Genomic DNA, 18,079 nt, shown 5'->3' on the forward strand with positions numbered 1-18,079 from the left:
TGGGTCTTTGTTTACACTGTGAGGGGAAGACTGCCTACTCAAGCTTCAGTAATGGTGGATTCCCCTACCCCCAACAAGCTCAAACATCCCAGGTCGACTTCAGGCTGCTGTGCTGTCAGTGAGAATTTTAAGCCAGTGGATCTTAGCTTGCTGGGCTCTCTGGGGGTGGGATCGGCTGAGCTAGAACACTTGGCTCCCTGGCTTCAACCCCCTTTCCAGGGGAGTGAACGGTTCTGTCTCCCTGGCATTCCAGGCACCACTGGGGTATGAAAAAAAACTCCTGTAGCTAACTCAGTGTCTGCCCAAACAGCCACCCAGTTTTGTGCTTGAAACCCAGGGCCCTGGTGGCATAGGCACCTGAGGGAATCTCCTGGTCTATGGTTTGTGAAGACCATGGAAAAAATGTAAAATCTGGGCCAGAGTGCACTTTTCCTCATGTGACACTCCCTCACGGCTTCCCTTGGCTAGGAGAGAGAGTTCCCTGACCCCCTGTGCTTCCCAGGTGAGGCAACAACCCACTCTGCTTTGACTCACCCTCCATGGGCTGCACCCACTGTCTAACCAATCCCAATGAGATGAGCTGGGTACCTTAGTTGGAAATGCAGAAATCACCTGCCTTCTGCATTGATCTTGCTGGGAGCTGCAGACTAGAGCTGTTCCTTTTTGGCCATCTTTGAGATATTTTGATATAGGCTTGCAATGCATAATAATCACATTGTGGAGAATGGGGTATCCATTCCCTCAAGCATTTATTTTTAGTGTTACAAAGAATCCAGTTATATTCTTTTAGTTGTTTTAAAACATACAATTAAATTATTATAGACTATAGTCACCCTGTTGTGCTATTAAATACTACATCTTATTCATTCTATTTTTTGTGCTCATTAACCATTGCCTCCTCTTTCCCCAGACCTCCATTATGCTTCCCAGCCTTTGCAAACTTTCCTTCTACTCTCTATCTCCACGAATTCAGTTATTTTGCTTTTTATATTCCACAGATAAATGAGAACATGCAATATTTGTCTTTTGGTGCCTGGCTTATTTTACTTAACATAATGATCTCCAGTTTCATGCATGTTGTTGTAAATGACAGAATCTCATTTTTTTATGGCTGAATAGTACTCCATTGTGTATATGTACCACATTTTCTTTATTGATTCATCTTTTGATGGACACTTAGATTGCTTCCAAATCTTGGCTATTGGGAACAGTGCTGCAACTAATGTAGGAGTGCAGATATCTCTTCAGTATACTGATTTTCTTTCTTTCAGGTAGGTATTAGTCTGTTTTCATGCTGTTGATAAAGAGTTGAGTATTCAAGACTCTGCAATTTATAAAAGAAAGAGAGGTTTAATGGACTTACATTTCCTAGTGGCTGGGGAGGCCCCACAATCATGGCAGAAGGGAAGGAGGAGCAAGTCATGTCTTACATGGATGGCAGCAGGCAAAGAGAGAGCTTGTGCAAGGGAACTCTTCTTTAGAAAACCATCAAATCTCATGAGACTCATTCACTATCACAAGAACAGCGTGGGAAAGACTTGCCCCCAGGATTCAATTACTTTCACTGGGTCCCTCCCACAACACATGGGAATTCAAGATGAGATATAGGTGGGGACACAGCCAAACCATATAGAGGTATATGCCCAGCAGTGGGATTACTGGGTCATATGGTTGCTGTATTTTTAGTTATTTGAGGAACCTGAATGTAAGTTATTTTAACAGGGGTGAAATGATATATCATTGTAGTTTTAATTTGCATTTTTTCTGATGATCAATGATGTTGAACAGTTTTTCCCATGTCTGTTTGTCATTTGTATGTCTTCTTTTGAGAAATGTCTATTCAAATATTTTGCCCAACTTTTGATCAGATTATTCAATTTTTCCCTGTAGAATTGTTTGAGCTCCTCGTATATTCTGGTTATTCATGCTTTGCCAGTCAGGTAGTTTGTAAATGTTTTCTCCCATTCTTTGGGATGTCTGTTCACTTTGCTGATTGTTTTCTTTGCTGGAGAAAAGCTTTTTAACTTGATGTGATCCTATTTGTTCATGTTTGCTTTGGTTGCCTGTGCATGTGGGATATCGCTCAAAAAGTCCTTGCCCAGACCAGTGTCCTGGAGAGTTTCCCCAATGTTTTCTTGTAGTCGTTTCATAGATTGAGGTTTTAGATTTTAATCTTTAATTCATGTTGATTTGATTTTTGTATATGGTGAAAGATAGTGGTCTAGTTTCATTCTTCTGCATATGGATGTCCAGTTTTTCTAGCACCATTTATTGAAGAGACTGTCTTTTCTTCATCATGTGTTCTTGAAAGCTTTGTCAAAAATGAGTCCACTGTAAATGTGTGGATTTTGTTCTGGGTTTTCTATTCTGTTCCACTGGTCTATGTGTCTGTTTTTATGTCAGCACCATGCCATTTTGATGACTATAGCTCTGTAGTATAATTTAAAGTCAGGTAATGTGACTTCTCCATTTTTTTTTTATTTTAGCTTAGATTAGCTTTGGCTATTCTGGGTCTTTTGTGGTTCTTTATAAATTACAGGATTGTTTCTTATATTTCTGTGAAGAATGTCATTGGTATTTTGATAGGGATTACATGGTATCTGTAGATTGCTTTGGTGGCATGGATATCTTAACAATATTGATTCTTCCAGTCCATGAACATAAAATATCTTTTCATTTTTTTGTGACCTCTTCAATATCTTTCATGAGTGTTTTATAGTTTTTATTATAGAGATCTGTCACTTCTTTGGTTAATTCCTAGGTATTTCATTTTATTTGTGGCTATTGTAAATGAGATTACTTTTTATTTTTTTATTTTGTTCACTGTTTGCATATAGAAATGATACTGATTTCTGTATGTTGATTTTGCATCCTGTCACTATACTGAATTCGTTTATCAGTTCTAAAAGATTTTTAGTGGAGTCTTTAGGTTTTTCCAAATATCAGATCATATATTCTGCAAACAAGGATAATTTGATTTCTTCCTTTCCAACTGGGATGCCCTTTATTTATTTCTCTTGTCTGATGGCTCTAGTGAGGAATTCCACTACCATCTTGAATAACAGTGGTGAAAATGGGCATCCTTGTGTTTCAGATCTTAGAGGAAAGGCTTTCAGTTTTTCCCCATTCATTATGACACTAGCTGTGGGTCTGTCATGTAGGGCTTTTATTATGTTGGCATATGCTCCTTCTATCCCCATTTTTTTGAAGGATTTTATCTTGAAGGATGTTGAGTTTTATCAAATACTTTTTTTCAGCATCAATCGCAATGATCATATGGTTTATCTTTTTCATTCTGTTAATAAGATGTATCATAGTAATTGATTTGCCTATGTTGAAACATTCTTGTATTTCAGGGGTAAATCCCACTTTGTCATGATGAATGATTTTTTTAATGTGTGTTGAATTTGGTTTGCTAGTATTTTATTGAGAATTTTTGCATCAATATTCGTCAGAGATGTTGGCCTGTAGTATTCCTTTTTTTTTTTTTTTTTTAAATGTGTCTTTGTTAGGTTTTGGTATCAGGGTAATACTCACCTCACAGAATGAGTTTGGAAGTATTCCCTCCTCCTCTAGCTTTGGAATAGTTTGAGGAGGGTTGTTATTAGTTCTTCTTTAAATGTTTGGTAGAATTTAGCAGTGACGCCATCACATCCTGGAATTTTTTTACTGGGAGACCTTTTATTATGGTTTTGATCTCATTACTTGTTATTGGTCTATTCAGGTTTTGGATTTCTTCCTGGCTCAATATTCATAGGTTGTATGTGTCTAGGAATTTGTCCATTTCTTCTAGATTTTCAAATTTATTGCCATACAGGTGCTCATAATAATCACAAATGATCCTTTGAATTTCTGCAGCATCAGTTGTAATGCCTCCTTTTTCATTTCTGATTTTATTTATTTGAGTCTTCTCTCTTTTTTTCTTAGTCTGGCTTAAGATTTGTCAATTATGTTTAACTTATGATTGTTTGCATTGTTTTCTTCATTTTAATTTTCTTTATTTCTGCTCTGATCTTTATTCTTTTCTCCTACTAATTTTGGATTTGGTTTGCTTTTGCTTTTCTAGTTCTTTAGGATGCATCATTAGATTGTTTAATTTTTCTTCTTTTTTGATATAAGCACTTGTAGCTATAAACTTTCCTCTTTACTTCTTTTGCTGTATCCCACAGCTTTTGTTATGTTGTGTTTCTGTTATTCGTTTCAAGAAGTTTTTCATTTATCTTCTTAATTTCTTTATCAACCCACTGGTCATTCAGGAGTATATTGTTTAATTTCCATGTATTTGTATAGTTTCCAAATTTCCTCTTGTTATTGATTTCTAGTATTTTTTTTATTGTGGTTACAGAAGACACTTGATATAATTTCAATTTTTTGAATGTTTTAAGACTAGTTTTGTGACTTAACATATGGTTGATCTTTGAGAATGATCCATATGCTGAAGAAAAGAATGTGTATTTTGCAGCTATTGGATGAAATGTTCTGTAAATACCTATTAGATCCATTTGGTCTATAATGCAGTTTAAATCTGATGTTTCTTTATTAATTTTCTGTCTGGAAGATCTGTTCAGTGTTGAAAATGGGGTATTTAATTCTCTAGTTAATATTGTTTTAGGGCCTATCTTTATTTCTAGTAATATTTGTTTTTTTTTTTTTTTTTTTTTTTTTTTTGAGACGGAGTCTCGCTCTGGCGCCCAGGCTGGAGTGCAGTGGCCGGATCTCAGCTCACTGCAAGCTCCGCCTCCCGGGTTCCCGCCATTCTCCTGCCTCAGCCTCCCGAGTAGCTGGGACTACAGGCGCCCGCCACCTCGCCCGGCTAGTTTTTTGTATTTTTTAGTAGAGACGGGGTTTCACCGTGTTAGCCAGGATGGTCTCGATCTCCTGACCTCGTGATCCGCCCGTCTCGGCCTCCCAAAGTGCTGGGATTACAGGCTTGAGCCACCGTGCCCGGCCATATTTGTTTTATATATCTGGGTGCTCCAATGTTGGGTGCATATATATTCAAAATTGTTATATTCTCTTGCTGAATTGACTCCTTTATCATTATATAGTGTCTTTGTCTCTTCTTACAGTTTTTGTCTTTACATCTATTTTGTTTTATATAAGTATAGCTACTTTTGTTGATTTTTGGTTTCCACTGGCATGGAATATCTTTTTTCATCCCTTTATTTTCAGTCTATGTGTGTCTCTGTAGGTGAAGTGTGCTTCTTGTAGGGAACAGGTCAATGGGTCTTTTTCTTTGTTTTAAATCTGTTCAGTCAGTCTATGTCTTTTTATTGGAGACTTTGGTCCATTTACATTCAATGTAATTATTGATAAGTAAGGACTTACCTCTGCAGTTTTGTTATGTGTTTTCTTTTTGTTTTGTGTTTTTTTCTTCCTTCTTTCTTTTCTTTCTCTCTTCTCTTTTGAAGATGTTTTTTCTCTGGTGATATGATTTAGTTTCTTGCTTTTTCTTTTTTTTTTTGTATCTGTTGTATGTTTGTTTTGGTTTGCAGTTACCATAAGGCTTGTAAATACTGTCTTATAACTCATTATTTTAAGGTGATAACAATTTAAAACTGTTTGCATAAAGAAACAAACAAGCAGAAAGAATACTATTAAAAACTCTCCACCTTAACTTTGTCTCCCTTTAAACTTTTGTTATTTCTATTTCTATCTTATTGGACTATTTCTCAAAAAGTTGTTGTAGTTACTATTTTTGATTGGCTTATCATTTAGTCTTTCTACTGAGGATAAGGGTAGTTTATACTGCATAGTTAAAGTGCTATAACACTCTGTGTTTTTCTGTGTACTTACTACTATCTGTGATTTTTGTAACTTCAGGTTATTACTTATTGCTCATTAACATCCTTTTCTTTGTGATTGAAGTACTCCCTTTAGCATATTTTGTGTGATAGGTCTGGTATTGATGAAATCTCTCAGCTTTTGTTAGGGAAAATCTTTATTTCTCTTTCGTGTTTGAAGGCTACTTTTGCTGGATATTATTCTAGGTAAACTTTTTTTTTTTCCAGTACTTGAAATATGTCATGCCACTCTCTCTTGGCCTGTAAGATTTCCACTGAAAAGTCTGCAGTCAGACATATTGGAGCTCCATTGTATATTGTTTCTTTTCTTTTGATTTTAGGCTCCTTTCTTTATCCTTGATCTTTGGGAATTCGATTATTAAATGCCTTGATGTAGTCTTCTTTGGGTTAAATCTGTTTGGTGTTCTATAACCTTCTTGGACTTGGATGTTGATATCTTTCTGTAGGTTTGGAAAGTTTTCTGTTGTTATCCCTTTGAATAAGCTTTTTACCCCTATTGCTTTTCCCACTTCCTTTTTAAGGCCAATAACTCTGAGATTAGCCCATTTGAGGCTATTTTCTAGATCCTGTAGGTGTGCTTATTCTTTTTTCTTCTGTCTCCAGTGACTGTGTGTTTTCAAGTAGCTTCTCTTTGAGCTCACCAATTCTTTCTTATGCTTGATCAATTCTTCTAATAAAGGACTATGATGCGTTCTTCAGTATGTCTGTTGCATTTTTCATCTTCAGAATTTCTGCTTGATTCTTTTTTTTACTATTTCAATATCTTTGTTAAATTTATCTGATAGAATTCTGAATTCCTTCTCTGTGTTACGTTGACTTTCTTTTTTTTAATTTTATTTTATTTTATTTTATTTATTTTTTTTTAATTTATTTATTATTATTATACTGTAAGTTGTAGGGTACATGTGCATAACGTGCAGGTTTGTTACATATGTATACTTGTGCCTTGTTGGTGTGCTGCACCCATCAACTCGTCATTTACATCAGGTATAACTCCCAATGCAATCCCTCCCCCCTCCCCCCTCCCCATGATAGGCCCCGGTGTGTGATGTTCCCCTTCCCGAGTCCAAGTGATCTCATTGTTCAGTTCCCACCTATGAGTGAGAACATGCGGTGTTTGGTTTTCTGTTCTTGTGATAGTTTGCTAAGAATGATGGATTCCAGCTGCATCCATGTCCCTACAAAGGACACAAACTCATCCTTTTTTATGGCTGCATAGTATTCCATGGTGTATATGTGCCACATTTTCTTAATCCAATCTGTCACTGATGGACATTTGGGTTGATTCCAAGTCTTTGCTATTGTGAATAGTGCTGCAATAAACATACGTGTGCATGTGTCTTTAGAGCAGCATAATTTATAATCCTTTGGGTATATACCCAGTAATGGGATGGCTGGGTCATATGGTACATCTAGTTCTAGATCCTTGAGGAATCGCCATACTGTTTTCCATAATGGTTGAACTAGTTTACAATCCCACCAACAGTGTAAAAGTGTTCCTATTTCTCCACATCCTCTCCAGCACCTGTTGTTTCCTGACTTTTGAATGATCGCCATTCTAACTGGTGTGAGATGGTATCTCATTGTGGTTTTGATTTGCATTTCTCTGATGGCCAGTGATGATGAGCATTTTTTCATGTGTTTGTTGGCTGTATGAATGTCTTCTTTTGAGAAATGTCTATTCATATCCTTTGCCCACTTTTTGATGGGGTTGTTTGTTTTTTTCTTGTAAATTTGTTTGAGTTCTTTGTAGGTTCTGGATATTAGCCCTTTGTCAGATGAGTAGATTGCAAAAATTTTCTCCCATTCTGTAGGTTGCCTGTTCACTCTGATGGTAGTTTCTTTTGCTGTGCAGAAGCTCTTTAGTTTAATTAGATCCCATTTGTCAATTTTAGCTTTTGCTGCCGTTGCTTTTGGTGTTTTAGACATGAAGTCTTTGCCCATGCCTATGTCCTGAATGGTACTACCTAGGTTTTCCTCTAGGATTTTTATGGTATTAGGTCTAACATTTAAGTCTCTAATCCATCTTGAATTAGTTTTCGTATAAGGAGTAAGGAAAGGATCCAGTTTCAGCTTTCTACTGATGGCTAGCCAATTTTCCCAGCACCATTTATTAAATAGGGAATCCTTTCCCCATTTCTTGTTTCTCAGGTTTGTCAAAGGTCAGATGGCTGTAGATGTGTGGTATTATTTCTGAGGACTCTGTTCTGTTCCATTGGTCTATATCTCTGTTTTGGTACCAGTACCATGCTGTTTTGGTTACTGTAGCCTTGTAGTATAGTTTGAAGTCAGGTAGCGTGATGCCTCCAGCTTTGTTCTTTTGACTTAGGATTGTCTTGGAGATGCGGGCTCTTTTTTGGTTCCATATGAACTTTAAAGCAGTTTTTTCCAATTCTGTGAAGAAACTCATTGGTAGCTTGATGGGGATGGCATTGAATCTATAAATTACCTTGGGCAGTATGGCCATTTTCACGATATTGATTCTTCCTATCCATGAGCATGGTATGTTCTTCCATTTGTTTGTGTCCTCTTTTATTTCACTGAGCAGTGGTTTGTAGTTCTCCTTGAAGAGGTCCTTTACATCCCTTGTAAGTTGGATTCCTAGGTATTTGATTCTCTTTGAAGCAATTGTGAATGGAAGTTCATTCATGATTTGGCTCTGTGTTTGTCTGTTATTGGTGTATAAGAATGCTTGTGATTTTTGCACATTAATTTTGTATCCTGAGACTTTGCTGAAGTTGCTTATCAGCTTAAGGAGATTTTGGGCTGAGACAATGGGGTTTTCTAAATATACAATCATGTCATCTGCAAACAGGGACAATTTGACTTCTTCTTTTCCTAACTGAATACCCCTGATTTCTTTCTCTTGCCTAATTGCCCTAGCCAGAACTTCCAACACTATGTTGAATAGGAGTGGTGAGAGAGGGCATCCCTGTCTTGTGCCAGTTTTCAAAGGGAATTTTTCCAGTTTTTGCCCATTCAGTATGATATTGGCTGTGGGTTTGTCATAAATAGCTCTTATGATTTTGAGGTACGTTCCATCAATACCGAATTTATTGAGCGTTTTTAGCATGAAGGGCTGTTGAATTTTGTCAAAAGCCTTTTCTGCATCTATTGAGATAACCATGTGGTTCTTGTCTTTGGTTCTGTTTATATGCTGGATTATGTTTATTGATTTGCGAATGTTGAACCAGCCTTGCATCCCAGGGATGAAGCCCACTTGATCATGGTGGATAAGCTTTTTGATGTGTTGCTGAATCCGGTTTGCCAGTATTTTATTGAGGATTTTTGCATCGATATTCATCAGGGATATTGGTCTAAAATTCTCTTTTTTTGTTGTGTCTCTGCCAGGCTTTGGTATCAGGATGATGTTGGCCTCATCAAATGAGTTAGGGAGGATTCCCTCTTTTTCTATTGATTGGAATAGTTTCAGAAGGAATGGTACCAACTCCTCCTTGTACCTCTGGTAGAATTCAGCTGTGAATCCATCTGGTCCTGGACTTTTTTTGGTTGGTAGGCTATTAATTGTTGCCTCAATTTCAGAGCCTGCTATTGGTCTATTCAGGGATTCAACTTCTTCCTGGTTTAGTCTTGGAAGAGTGTAAGTGTCCAGGAAATTATCCATTTCTTCTAGATTTTCCAGTTTATTTGCGTAGAGGTGTTTATAGTATTCTCTGATGGTAGTTTGTATTTCTGTGGGGTCGGTGGTGATATCCCCTTTATCATTTTTAATTGCGTCGATTTGATTCTTCTCTCTTTTCTTCTTTATTAGTCTTGCTAGTGGTCTGTCAATTTTGTTGATCTTTTCAAAAAACCAACTCCTGGATTCATTGATTTTTTGGAGGGTTTTTTGTGTCTCTATCTCCTTCAGTTCTGCTCTGATCTTAGTTATTTCTAGCCTTCTGCTAGCTTTCGAATGTGTTTGCTCTTGCTTCTCTAATTCTTTTAATTGCGATGTTAGAGTGTCAATTTTAGATCTTTCCTGCTTTCTCTTGTGGGCATTTAGTGCTATAAATTTCCCTCTACACACTGCTTTAAATGTGTCCCAGAGATTCTGGTATGTTGTATCTTTGTTCTCATTGGTTTCAAAGAACATCTTGATTTCTGCCTTCATTTCGTTATGTACCCAGTAGTCATTCAGGAGCAGGTTGTTCAGTTTCCATGTAGTTGAGCGGTTTTGATTGAGTTTCTTAGTCCTGAGTTCTAGTTTGATTGCACTGTGGTCTGAGAGACAGTTTGTAATAATTTCTGTTCTTGTACATTTGCTGAGGAGTGCTTTACTTCCAATTACGTGGTCAATTTTGGAATAAGTACGATGTGGTGCTGAGAAGAATGTATATTCTGTTGATTTGGGGTGGAGAGTTCTATAGATGTCTATTAGGTCTGCTTGCTGCAGAGATGAGTTCAATTCCTGGACATCCTTGTTAACTTTCTGTCTCGTTGATCTGTCTAATGTTGACAGTGGAGTGTTGAAGTCTCCCATTATTATTGTATGGGAGTCTAAGTCTCTTTGTAAGTCTCTAAGGACTTGCTTTATGAATCTGGGTGCTCCTGTATTGGGTGCATATATATTTAGGATAGTTAGCTCTTCCTGTTGAATTGATCCCTTTACCATTATGTAATGGCCTTCTTTGTCTCTTTTGATTTTTGATAGTTTAAAGTCTGTTTTATCAGAGACTAGTATTGCAACCCCCGCTTTTTTTTGTTCTCCATTTGCTTGGTAAATCTTCCTCCATCCCTTTATTTTGAGCCTATGTATGTCTCTGCGTGTGAGATGGGTCTCCTGAATACAGCAGACTGATGGGTCTTGACTCTTTATCCAGTTTGCCAGTCTGTGTCTCTTAATTGGAGCATTTAGTCCATTTACATTTAAGGTTAAGATTGTTATGTGTGAACTTGATCCTGCCATTATGATATTAACTGGTTATTTTGCTCATTAGTTGATATAGTTTATTCCTAGCCTCGATGATCTTTACATTTTGGCATGTTTTTGAGATGGCTGGTACCGGTTGTTCCTTTCCATGTTTAGTACTTCCTTCAGGGTCTCTTGTAAGGCAGGCCTAGTGGTGACAAAATCTCTAAGCATTTGCTTATCTGTAAAGGATTTTATTTCTCCTTCACTTATGAAACTTAGTTTGGCTGGATATGAAATTCTGGGTTGAAAATTCTTTTCTTTAAGAATGTTGAATATTGGCCCCCACTGTCTTCTGGCTTGTAGAGTTTCTGCCGAGAGATCTGCTGTGAGTCTGATGGGCTTCCCTTTGTGGGTAACCCGACCTTTCTCTCTGGCTGCCCTTAAGATTTTTTCCTTCATTTCAACTTTGGTGAATCTGGCAATTATGTGTCTTGGAGTTGCTCTTCTCGAGGAGTATCTTTGTGGCGTTCTCTGTATTTCCTGGATTTGAATGTTGGCCTGCCCTACTAGGTTGGGGAAGTTCTCCTGGATGATATCCTGAAGAGTGTTTTCCAACTTGGTTCCATTTTCCCCCTCACTTTCAGGCACCCCAATCAGACGTAGATTTGGTCTTTTTACATAATCCCATACTTCTTGCAGGCTTTGTTCATTTCTTTTTCTTCTTTTTTCTTTTGGTTTCTCTTCTCGCTTCATTTCATTCATTTGATCCTCAATCGCTGATACTCTTTCTTCCAGTTGATCGAGTCGGTTACTGAAGCTTGTGCATTTGTCACGTATTTCTCGTGTCATGGTTTTCATCTCTTTCATTTCGTTTATGACCTTCTCTGCATTAATTACTCTAGCCGTCAATTCTTCCACTTTTTTTTCAAGATTTTTAGTTTCTTTGCGCTGGGTACGTAATTCCTCCTTTAGCTCTGAGAAATTTGATGGACTGAAGCCTTCTTCTCTCATCTCGTCAAAGTCATTCTCCGTCCAGCTTTGATCCGTTGCTGGCGATGAGCTGCGCTCCTTTGCCGAGGGAGATGCGCTCTTGTTTTTTGAATTTCCAGCTTTTCTGCCCTGCTTTTTCCCCATCTTTGTGGTTTTATCTGCCTCTGGTCTTTGATGATGGTGATGTACTGATGGGGTTTTGGTGTAGGTGTCCTTCCTGTTTGATAGTTTTCCTTCTAACAGTCAGGACCCTCAGCTGTAGGTCTGGTGGAGATTGCTTGAGGTCCACTCCAGACCCTGTTTGCCTGGGTATCAGCAGCAGAGACTGCAGAAGATAGAATATTTCTGAACAGCAAGTGTACCTGTCTGATTCTTGCTTTGGAAGCTTCCTCTCAGGGGTGTACTCCACCCTGTGAGGTGTGGGGTGTCAGACTGCCCCTAGTGGGGGATGTCTCCCAGTTAGGCTACTCAGGGGTCAGGGACCCGCTTGAGCAGGGAGTCTGTCCCTTCTCAGATCTGAACCTCCGTGTTGGGAGATCCACTGCTCTCTTCAAAGCTGTCAGACAGAGTCGTTTGGGTCTTCAGAGGTATCTGCTGCTTTGTTATTGTTTACTGTGCCCTGCCCCCAGAGGTGGAGTCTACAGAGACAGGCAGGTTTCCTTGAGCTGCTGTGAGCTCCACCCAGTTCGAGCTTCCCAGCAGCTTTGTTTACCTACTTAAGCCTGAGCGATGGCGGGCGCCCCTCCCCCAGCCTCGCTGCTGCCTTGCCGGTAGATCACAGACTGCTGTGATAGCAATGAGGGAGGCTCCGTGGGTGTGGGACCCTCCCAGCCAGGTGTGGGATATGATCTCCTGGTGTGCCTGTTTGCTCAAAGCGCAGTATTGGGGTGGGAGTTACCCGATTCTCCAGGTGTTGTGTGTCTCAGTTCCCCTGGCTAGGAAAAGGGATTCCCTTCCCCCTTGCGCTTCCCAGGTGAGGCAATGCCTCGCCCTGCTTCAGCTCTCGCTGGTCGGGCTGCAGCAGCTGACCAGTACCGATCTTCCGGCACTCCCCAGTGAGATGAACCCAGTACCTCAGTTGAAAATGCCGAAATCAGCGGTCTTCTGTGTCGCTGGCGCTGGGAGTTGAGACTGGAGCTGCTCCTATTCGGCCATCTTGCTCCGCCCCCTACGTTGACTTTCTTTGAGTTTCCTGAAACAGCTATTTTGAATTATCTCTCTAAAAGGTCACATCTCTGTTTCTCCAGGACTCTGTTTCTCCCTGGTGCCTTATTTGTTCATTTGATGAGGTCATTATTTCCTCGATTTTCTTCATACTTATAGATTTCATCTGGTCTGGGCGTTGAAGAGTTAGGTATTTATTGTAGTCTTTACATTCTGGACTTGTTTGTACCCATCCTTCTTGGGAAGGCTTTCCATATATATATGTATATATATAATTTTAAAAAATCTTTAAAAAAATTTTTTTTGAGACAGAGTTTGGCTGTTGTTGCCCAGGCTGGAGTGAAATGGCGTGATCTCAGCTCACTGCAGCCTCCACCTCCTGGGTTCAAGCGATTCTCCTGCCTCAGCCTCCTGAGTAGCTGGGATTACAGGCATGCACCACCACGCCTGGCTAATTTTGTATTTTTGGTAGAGACGGGGTTTCTCCCTCTTGGTCAGGCTGATCTCGAGCTCCCGACCTCAGGTGATCCACCTGCCTCAGCCTCCCAAAGTACTGGGATTACAGGTGTGAGCCACTGCACCCGGCCTGGCTTTCAGATATTTTTAAGGACTTGGGTGTTGTGATCTAACCTCTATCTATTTTAGGGGACACTCCACGTCCAGTAACACCATGATTCTTGGAGACTTGTAGAGGTACCACCTTGATGGTCTTGGACAAAATCTGTGAGAATTCTCTGGATTATTGGGCAGAGACTCTTGGCCTCTTCCCTTACTTTCTCTCAAGCAAATGGAGTCTCTCTCTCTCTCTCTCTCTCTGTTCTGAGCCACCTGAAGCTGGGAGTGGAATGACACAAGGACTCGTATGTCCACCACCACTGTGACTGCACTGGATCAGCCCTGGAGCTAGCATAGCACTGGGTCTTGACCAAGGCCTGCTGTAACCACTCCGTGGCTACCACCTATGTTCACTCAAGCCTGGAGCTCTACAGTCAGCAGTTGACAAAACCAGGCAGGTCTGTGTTTTTTCCTTTAGAGCAGTGAGGTCTATGAGGTTCCAGGCAGGTACAGAGGTGTCATCCAGGAGCCAGGAACTAGATTTAAAAACCTTAGAGGTCTGCCTGATGTTCTGTTGTACTGTGACTGAGCTGGCACTCAAACCCCTAGACACAGTTTTCCCCACTCTTCCTTCCCCTTTCCAAAGACAAAGGATCCTCACCTGATGGCCAGTGACACCACAGGTCCATGAGGAGTACTGCCAGACTACCGTTAATATTCCCTTAAGGCCCAAGTACTCTTCAGTCAGCTTGTGGTGAATGCTGCCTGGCCTGGGACTCACCCTTTAGGTCAGTGAGCTCTCCTCTGTCCCAGGGCAAGTCCAGAAATGCTGTCCAAGAGTCAAATCATGAAACTGGGGACTCAGGAGCCCACTTAGTGCTCTACCTCTTGTGGTCATGCTGGTACCTGAGGTGCAAAACAAAGTCTCTTTTTTTTTTGTCTGCTTTTCTCAAGTAGGGGTTCTGTCCCATAGCCACCACAGCTGGTAATGTGCTAGTCTCACCTGGAACCAGCAAATCTCAGAGGCTCACCCAGGACCCTTGATGTAGTACATGGGTATCACTTCTGGTTATCCATGGCCAAGGTCTCTTCAATTAGCAGGTGATGAATGCTGCCGGGGTTGGGTCCTTCCCTTCAAGGTAGCAGGTTCCGTCTGGCCCAGGGTGTGTGTAGTATTGTCAGTCAGGAGCTACAGCCTGCAAATGGGGCCTCAGTACTCTGGCCAGTGCCCTATCCTGCTGTGGCTGAGCTGGTATCCAAGATGCAAGACAAAGTCCTCCTCGCTCTTCCCTCCCCTCTCCTCAGGTGGAAAGGAGGGATCTCTTTTGGAGCTGTGATCTGTGCAGCCTGTGGTTAGGAGAGGGGTGATGTTAACACTCTCTTAGCCACTCTGGCTTGTATCTCAGTAGGTCACCTGCCCCCTAGTTCACTGTCTCTGGGCTCAATTCAGTACTAGGACTCACATAGGGGTTGCAGTTCTTGCAGCCTACACTGCCTTTTGAGTTTATTTAGAGCCCCAGAGCACTGTAGCCCTCAGTGGCAAGGCTTGCAGAACTCAAGTTTCAACTGTTGTGATTGGCGATTTGTCTCTGGCTAGGGCCGGTTTAAATGCAGTCCATTGGCCAGTGTCAGCTGAATTTGGTCCAGCTTTTCTTTCGCTACAACAGGACAGCACTGTGTTCAATGTTCCACAGTTACTGGGCTCTCCCTCTTCCAGCACACTGAAAGGCTCTCTGCACCCTGCCACCACTGCTGGGGGTTAGCAGTGGGAAAGGGATGGCTTTGGTGATTCAGCACTGTGTTTTCTACACTTCAGTGCCTCTTTCAATGATAGGAAGCTGAAACCAGACACTATGAGTACTCACCTGATTTTTGGTTCTTATGAAGGTGCTCTGTGTGCGTGTGTGTGTGTTTGTGTGTATGTAGATAGTTGTTAAATTGGTGTCCTTTTAAGGGGGGACAGTTGGTGGAGCCTTCTCTCCTGCCATCTTGCTCCACCTGGCTCCATATTGTGTTTATTTAAATAAACATTAAACAAACTTCCCCAAATGCTGACATTCATACCACTAAACATAAGTATTTAAAATCCCAACTTCACTGTGGTCTATTGAAGACACTGATTCCTTAGACAGCATTAGAAATCATTTTTTTCTTAATTTTTTTTTGGTAGAGATAGGGCCTTGCTATGTTTCCCAGGCTGGTCTTGAACATCTGGCCCCAAGCAATTGCCTGCCTCAGTCTCCCCAAAATACTGGGATTACAGGTGCAAGCCACCACGCCTGGCCAACAAGCATATTTTAAAGAATATATTTTCATCTATAGGTCAGATAAAGCTTTATTAAATGGCAAACATTTTTAACAGTGGAGAAATAAGTTTCAAAAGCAAAAATATTCAGAAGGTCTGCTGTTCAAATAATATTCTTTTCAAAACCCTGTGGAAGAGTATGATAAAATTCATTGAACCGAAAATTCAGTTGAATTCTTATCAACATAAATAACTGGATACAGTGTCCCTTGACACTTGATGTTGGACAATGCATATTTTTCCATTCAAGCATATATTCTACATGGTCATATGTAATACCCCCGCATGTCCCTTCTGTGGAAGGCTGTTTGCTAGCAGCCTATTTTTCTCTTTATTATTGTGGTACAGGGCTCCTTATTTCCCATCACCAGACTGTATGTCTTAGCCAAGAGGTCTCTGATTCAAGTTTATTATATTATTTTTTTTACAATTTTTTATTGTATTTTTTTTTTTATTTCCAAGGTTTTTGGGAACAGGTGGTGTTTGGTTACATTCATAAGTCCTGTAGTGGTGATTTGTGAGATTTTGGTGCACCCATCACCAAAATCTATATCAGTATAGACTGTACCCAATTTGTAGTCTTTTATCCCCCACCTACCTCTGACTCTTTCCCTTGAGTCCCCAAAGTCCATTACATCATTCTTTTGCCTTTGCATTCTCATAGCTTAGCTCCCACTTATAAGTGACAACATACAATGTCTAGTTTTCCATTCCTGAGTTACTTCACTTAGAATAATGGTCTCCAATTCTATTCAGGTTGCTGCGAATGCCATTATTTCATTCCTTTTTTATTTATTTTTTTAAATCACTGAATAGTATTCCATGGTATATATACACAACAATTTCTTTATCCACTCATTGATTGATGGGCATTTGGGCTTGTTTCATGTTTTTGCTACTGCAAATTGTGCTGCTATAAACATGTGTGTGCAAGTATCTTTTTTTGTGTAATGACTTCCTTTCTTTGGGTAGATACCCAGTAGTGAGATTGCTGGATTGAATGGTAGTTCTACTTTTAGTTCTTTAAGAAATCTCCACACTGTTTTCCATAGTGGCTGTAGTAGTTTACATTCCCACCAGCAGTGTAAAAGTGTTCCCTTTTCACCGCATCCCTGCCAACATCTATTATTTTTTGTTTGTGGCCATTCTTGCAGGAGTAAGGTGGTATAGCATTGTGGTTTGGATTTGCATTTCCCTGATCATTAGTAATGTTGAGCATTTTTTTCATTTGTTTTTTGGCCATTTGTATAACTTTTGAGAATTGTCTATTCACATCCATTTTTTGATGAGATTGTTTATTTCCTTCTTGCTAATTTGTTTGAGTTCCTTTTAGATTCTGGATATTAGTCCTTTGTTGAATGTAGAGATTGTGAAGATTTTCTCCCACTTGCTGAGTTGTCTGTTTACTTTGCTGATTGTTTATTTTGCTGTGCAAAAACTTTTTAGTTTAATTAGGTTCCACCTATTTATCATTGTTTTTGTTGCACTTGCTTTTGGGTTCTTGGTCATGAAGTCTTTGCATAAGCCAATGTTTAGAAGGGTTTGTCTAACGTTCTATAGTTTTTATGGTTTTGGGTCTTAGATTTAAGTCCTTAATCCATTTTGAACTCAAAAATTTTGTATAAGGTGAGAGATGAGGATCTAGTTTTATTCTTCTACATGTGGCTTGCCAATTATCCCAGTACGATTTGTTGAGTAGAGTGTCCTTTCCCCACTTTATGTTTTTGTTTGCTTTGTTGAAGATCAGTTGTCTGTAAGTATTTGGGTTTATTGCTGGGTTCTCTATTCTGTTCTATTGGGCTATGTGCCTATTTTTATAACAGTACCAAGCTGTTTTGGTGACTATGGCTTTATAGTATATTTTGAAATCAGGTAGTGTGATGCCTCCAGATTTGTTCTTTTTGCTTAGTCTTGCTGTCGCTATGAAGGCTCTTTTTTGGTTCCATATGAATTTTAGAATAGTTTTTTTTTTTTTTCTAATTCTGTGAAGAATGATGGTGGTATTTTGATGGGGATTGCACTGAATTTGTAGATTGCTTTTGTCAGTATGGTCATTTTCACAATATTGATTCTACCCATTCATGAGCATGGAGTGTGTTTCCATTTGTTCGTGTTGTCTGTGATTTCTTTCAGCAGTGTTTTGTAGTTTTCCTTGTAGAGGTCTTTTGACTCCTTTGTTAGGTGTATTCCTAAGTATTTTATTTTATTTTTTTGCAGCTATTGTAAAAGGGGTTGAGTTCTTGATTTCTTTCACAGGTCAGTCGCCATTGGTGTATAGCAGAGCTACTGATGTGTGTACATTAATTTTGTATCCTGAAACTTTGCTGAAATCATTTATCAGTTCTAGGAGCTTTTTGGAGGGGTCTTTAGGGTTTTCTGGGTATACAAACATATCATCAGCAAAGA

Source organism: Papio anubis, chromosome X (genome assembly GCF_008728515.1).
Source record: "Papio anubis isolate 15944 chromosome X, Panubis1.0, whole genome shotgun sequence".
In the NCBI taxonomy this organism is placed as follows: domain Eukaryota; kingdom Metazoa; phylum Chordata; class Mammalia; order Primates; family Cercopithecidae; genus Papio; species Papio anubis.